Source organism: Episyrphus balteatus, chromosome 4 (assembly GCF_945859705.1).
Source record: "Episyrphus balteatus chromosome 4, idEpiBalt1.1, whole genome shotgun sequence".
Classification (NCBI taxonomy): Eukaryota; Metazoa; Arthropoda; class Insecta; order Diptera; family Syrphidae; genus Episyrphus; species Episyrphus balteatus.
In genome coordinates, this window is record NC_079137.1 from 38,988,618 (window position 1) to 38,995,461 (window position 6,844).

Consider the following 6,844-nt stretch of genomic DNA (forward strand, 5'->3'; position numbering starts at 1 on the left):
CCCAAAACTTATAAAAAATACATTTTTGTACTCTGCTATTCATTCCCCTTCGAATTAGATACAATTTAGGCATAAAAACATGCACCTTAAAAAAATATCGTATTTTTTCACAAAAATGGCTATAACTCCGTTCAAATACATTTTTGAACTCTGCTATTCATTCCCCTTCGAATTAGATACAATTTGGGCATAAAAACATGCACCTTAAAAAAATATCGTATTTTTTCACAAAAATGGCTATAACTCCGTTAATATTAGTCTTTTTGGGGTCAAACTTTGCAAAATTCAAAATCCCATAAAATCAAAACTACGCACCCAAAACTTATAAAAAATACATTTTTGTACTCTGCTATTCATTCCCCTTCGAATTAGATACAATTTGGGCATAAAAACATGCACCTTAAAAAAATATCGTATTTTTTCACAAAAATGGCTATAACTCCGTTAATATTAGTCTTTTTGGGGTCAAACTTTGCAAAATTTAAAATCCCATAAAATCAAAACTACGCACCTAAAACTTATAAAAAATACATTTTTGTACTCTGCTATTCATTCCCCTTCGAATTAGATACAATTTAGGCATAAAAACATGCACCTTAAAAAAATATCGTATTTTTTCACAAAAATGGCTATAACTCCGTTAATATTAGTCTTTTTGGGGTCAAACTTTGCAAAATTCAAAATCCCATAAAATCAAAACTACGCACCAAAACTTATAAAAAATACATTTTTGTACTCTGCTATTCATTCCCCTTCGAATTTGGGCATAAAAACATGCACCTTAAAAAAATATCGTATTTTTTCACAAAAATGGCTATAACTCCGTTAATATTAGTCTTTTTGGGGTCAAACTTTGCAAAATTCAAAATCCCATAAAATCAAAACTACGCACCCAAAACTTATAAAAAATACATTTTTGTACTCTGCTATTCATTCCCCTTCGAATTAGATACAATTTGGGCATAAAAACATGCACCTTAAAAAAATATCGTATTTTTTCACAAAAATGGCTATAACTCCGTTAATATTAGTCTTTTTGGGGTCAAACTTTGCAAAATTTAAAATCCCATAAAATCAAAACTACGCACCTAAAACTTATAAAAAATACATTTTTGTACTCTGCTATTCATTCCCCTTCGAATTAGATACAATTTAGGCATAAAAACATGCACCTTAAAAAAATATCGTATTTTTTCACAAAAATGGCTATAACTCCGTTAATATTAGTCTTTTTGGGGTCAAACTTTGCAAAATTCAAAATCCCATAAAATCAAAACTACGCACCCAAAACTTATAAAAAATACATTTTTGTACTCTGCTATTCATTCCCCTTCGAATTTGGGCATAAAAACATGCACCTTAAAAAAATATCGTATTTTTTCACAAAAATGGCTATAACTCCGTTAATATTAGTCTTTTTGGGGTCAAACTTTGCAAAATTCAAAATCCCATAAAATCAAAACTACGCACCTAAAACTTATAAAAAATACATTTTTGAACTCTGCTATTCATTCCCCTTCGAATTAGATACAATTTGGGCATAAAAACATGCACCTTAAAAAAATATCGTATTTTTTCACAAAAATGGCTATAACTCCGTTAATATTAGTCTTTTTGGGGTCAAACTTTGCAAAATTCAAAATCCCATAAAATCAAAACTACGCACGCAAAACTTATAAAAAATACATTTTTGTACTCTGCTATTCATTCCCCTTCGAATTAGATACAATTTGGGCATAAAAACATGCACCTTAAAAAAATATCGTATTTTTTCACAAAAATGGCTATAACTCCGTTAATATTAGTCTTTTTGGGGTCAAACTTTGCAAAATTCAAAATCCCATAAAATCAAAACTACGCACCCAAAACTTATAAAAAATACATTTTTGTACTCTGCTATTCATTCCCCTTCGAATTAGATACAATTTGGGCATAAAAACATGCACCTTAAAAAAATATCGTATTTTTTCACAAAAATGGCTATAACTCCGTTAATATTATTCTTTTTGGGGTCAAACTTTGCAAAATTCAAAATCCCATAAAATCAAAACTACGCACCCAAAACTTATAAAAAATACATTTTTGTACTCTGCTATTCATTCCCCTTCGAATTAGATACAATTTGGGCATAAAAACATGCACCTTAAAAAAATATCGTATTTTTTCACAAAAATGGCTATAACTCCGTTAATATTAGTCTTTTTGGGGTCAAACTTTGCAAAATTCAAAATCCCATAAAATCAAAACTACGCACCCAAAACTTATAAAAAATACATTTTTGTACTCTGCTATTCATTCCCCTTCGAATTAGATACAATTTAGGCATAAAAACATGCACCTTAAAAAAATATCGTATTTTTTCACAAAAATGGCTATAACTCCGTTAATATTTGTGTTTTTGGGGTCAAACTTTGCAAAATTCAAAATCCCATAAAATCAAAACTACGCACGTAAAACTTATAAAAAATACATTTTTGTACTCTGCTATTCATTCCCCTTCGAATTAGATACAATTTGGGCATAAAAACATGCACCTTAAAAAAATATCGTATTTTTTCACAAAAATGGCTATAACTCCGTTAATATTAGTCTTTTTGGGGTCAAACTTTGCAAAATTCAAAATCCCATAAAATCAAAACTACGCACCCAAAACTTATAAAAAATACATTTTTGTACTCTGCAATTCATTCCCCTTCGAATTAGATACAATTTGGGCATAAAAACATGCACCTTAAAAAAATATCGTATTTTTTCACAAAAAGGCTATAACTCCGTTAATATTAGTCTTTTTGGGGTCAAACTTTGCAAAATTCAAAATCCCATAAAATCAAAACTACGCACCCAAAACTTATAAAAAATACATTTTTGTACTCTGCAATTCATTCCCCTTCGAATTAGATACAATTAAGGCATAAAAACATGCACCTTAAAAAAATATCGTATTTTTTCACAAAAATGGCTATAACTCCGTTAATATTAGTCTTTTTGGGGTCAAACTTTGCAAAATTTAAAATCCCATAAAATCAAAACTACGCACCTAAAACTTATAAAAAATACATTTTTGTACTCTGCTATTCATTCCCCTTCGAATTAGATACAATTTAGGCATAAAAACATGCACCTTAAAAAAATATCGTATTTTTTCACAAAAATGGCTATAACTCCGTTAATATTAGTCTTTTTGGGGTCAAACTTTGCAAAATTCAAAATCCCATAAAATCAAAACTACGCACCCAAAACTTATAAAAAATACATTTTTGTACTCTGCTATTCATTCCCCTTCGAATTTGGGCATAAAAACATGCACCTTAAAAAAATATCGTATTTTTTCACAAAAATGGCTATAACTCCGTTAATATTAGTCTTTTTGGGGTCAAACTTTGCAAAATTCAAAATCCCATAAAATCAAAACTACGCACCTAAAACTTATAAAAAATACATTTTTGAACTCTGCTATTCATTCCCCTTCGAATTAGATACAATTTGGGCATAAAAACATGCACCTTAAAAAAATATCGTATTTTTTCACAAAAATGGCTATAACTCCGTTAATATTAGTCTTTTTGGGGTCAAACTTTGCAAAATTCAAAATCCCATAAAATCAAAACTACGCACGCAAAACTTATAAAAAATACATTTTTGTACTCTGCTATTCATTCCCCTTCGAATTAGATACAATTTGGGCATAAAAACATGCACCTTAAAAAAATATCGTATTTTTTCACAAAAATGGCTATAACTCCGTTAATATTAGTCTTTTTGGGGTCAAACTTTGCAAAATTCAAAATCCCATAAAATCAAAACTACGCACCCAAAACTTATAAAAAATACATTTTTGTACTCTGCTATTCATTCCCCTTCGAATTAGATACAATTTGGGCATAAAAACATGCACCTTAAAAAAATATCGTATTTTTTCACAAAAATGGCTATAACTCCGTTAATATTAGTCTTTTTGGGGTCAAACTTTGCAAAATTCAAAATCCCATAAAATCAAAACTACGCACCCAAAACTTATAAAAAATACATTTTTGTACTCTGCTATTCATTCCCCTTCGAATTAGATACAATTTGGGCATAAAAACATGCACCTTAAAAAAATATCGTATTTTTTCACAAAAATGGCTATAACTCCGTTAATATTATTCTTTTTGGGGTCAAACTTTGCAAAATTCAAAATCCCATAAAATCAAAACTACGCACCCAAAACTTATAAAAAATACATTTTTGTACTCTGCTATTCATTCCCCTTCGAATTAGATACAATTTGGGCATAAAAACATGCACCTTAAAAAAATATCGTATTTTTTCACAAAAATGGCTATAACTCCGTTAATATTAGTCTTTTTGGGGTCAAACTTTGCAAAATTCAAAATCCCATAAAATCAAAACTACGCACCCAAAACTTATAAAAAATACATTTTTGTACTCTGCTATTCATTCCCCTTCGAATTAGATACAATTTAGGCATAAAAACATGCACCTTAAAAAAATATCGTATTTTTTCACAAAAATGGCTATAACTCCGTTAATATTTGTGTTTTTGGGGTCAAACTTTGCAAAATTCAAAATCCCATAAAATCAAAACTACGCACGTAAAACTTATAAAAAATACATTTTTGTACTCTGCTATTCATTCCCCTTCGAATTAGATACAATTTGGGCATAAAAACATGCACCTTAAAAAAATATCGTATTTTTTCACAAAAATGGCTATAACTCCGTTAATATTAGTCTTTTTGGGGTCAAACTTTGCAAAATTCAAAATCCCATAAAATCAAAACTACGCACCCAAAACTTATAAAAAATACATTTTTGTACTCTGCAATTCATTCCCCTTCGAATTAGATACAATTTGGGCATAAAAACATGCACCTTAAAAAAATATCGTATTTTTTCACAAAAAGGCTATAACTCCGTTAATATTAGTCTTTTTGGGGTCAAACTTTGCAAAATTCAAAATCCCATAAAATCAAAACTACGCACCCAAAACTTATAAAAAATACATTTTTGTACTCTGCTATTCATTCCCCTTCGAATTAGATACAATTAAGGCATAAAAACATGCACCTTAAAAAAATATCGTATTTTTTCACAAAAATGGCTATAACTCCGTTAATATTAGTCTTTTTGGGGTCAAACTTTGCAAAATTCAAAATCACATAAAATCAAAACTACGCACCTAAAACTTATAAAAAATACATTTTTGAACTCTGCTATTCATTCCCCTTCGAATTAGATACAATTTGGGCATAAAAACATGCACCTTAAAAAAATATCGTATTTTTTCACAAAAATGGCTATAACTCCGTTAATATTAGTCTTTTTGGGGTCAAACTTTGCAAAATTCAAAATCCCATAAAATCAAAACTACGCACTGTTGTGTTAGACATTAATCTATTATGTCTCACACTAACCATAACCCTCCACAATAATTGAATTTAATTCAAGGGCACCAAGAGTAATTCGCTGTGTAAACAAAACAAACGAATACTCAAATTAATTGGGCCAATAATAATTGTAAACACCTGGCCAATGATTCAACTTCAATAATAAGTTGAAGCGACGGCAGGTCGACGATCCGGTGACAAAACATACTGGATCGTCACAATTAAAATAAGCGAAAGAAAACTGCTGATGGGTCATATTGGTTATTAAGTGTTGATGGCTCATATTGCGTCACCAAGAAATTGAGGATGACGCAAAGTAAGGTAAAAAGAAATTAAGTAGGTATAATTTAAAATATAGGTTAATAAATAATAAGCAAAGAATTGCCCAAAATTGCAATGTATGCAATATTAATTTTGTAATTGGGTAATTCTTTGTATTTCAATTTAACAAATAATAAATAAAGTATTAAAGTATTACCCAAGATTGCGATGTAAGCAATCCTAGTTTCGTAATTGGGTAATGCTTTATACTTTACATTGTATACTTTAGTTTTATAAGTATTAGTGAATAATATTAAAAGAAAGTTGTATAAATAGTCTAAAAATAATTAAGAGAGAGTGCAGAAGTTCAGAAGTTCAGAAGCTCAGAAGCATAGAAGTCAGAAGCATAGAAGTCAGGAACTTAGGCGATTTCCAGAGGATCACTTTGTAAACTTTAATTCAACCCAAATAAACGTAAGAATATTGTACAAACAAATAATTAATCTTTTATTTTCTTGTTTTCAGAAAGTGGGCCTTTGTTGCCTCTAAATAACTGGCCTCCAGTGTGCCTAATAGCTGGACAATAGGGAAACGATAGGGAAACGATAGGCAAATAACTTTAAAGGGAGAGGAACCCATTTGTCGGGTTCACATCCCCTGCCTTTACGGCAAACCGTTCTCAGTAATATTCGTTACGTATGAAAGATTACGTAACATTTATGGCGCAGCCGGTAGGATGGTATGGCGTTTGGAGAATAAACAATTGCCTTAGAAACTGAAGCATCCTCCAGCTTCAGCATGCCATCCTACGAACCTACAAAAGAAGGATTTTAACTGCAATTTCGTTTCCACTGACAAGCTTTTATTTGAAGTCAAGTCACTTCAAACTTTTAATTTACTTCCTGATTTCAATATTTAAAAATAAAATAATAAAATAAAAAAAAAAAAAATGAAATTTTATCCTAATAAAATTCAGAATCAAATAAATTCACTCTTGTTATAAGCAAACCAACATAAACGATAAAAAATGTCGTTAGGCTTTGAAAAACTTCTCAAGCTATCACACGGCGTTCCTGAATTTTCGGGAGGGAATGACCCAAGGATAGCACAGAAGTTACAAATTTTTTGGACATGCTTACGTCCCATTCAAAATCACATACCTAAAATAGATGAAAAACTATTCATAGAAATAC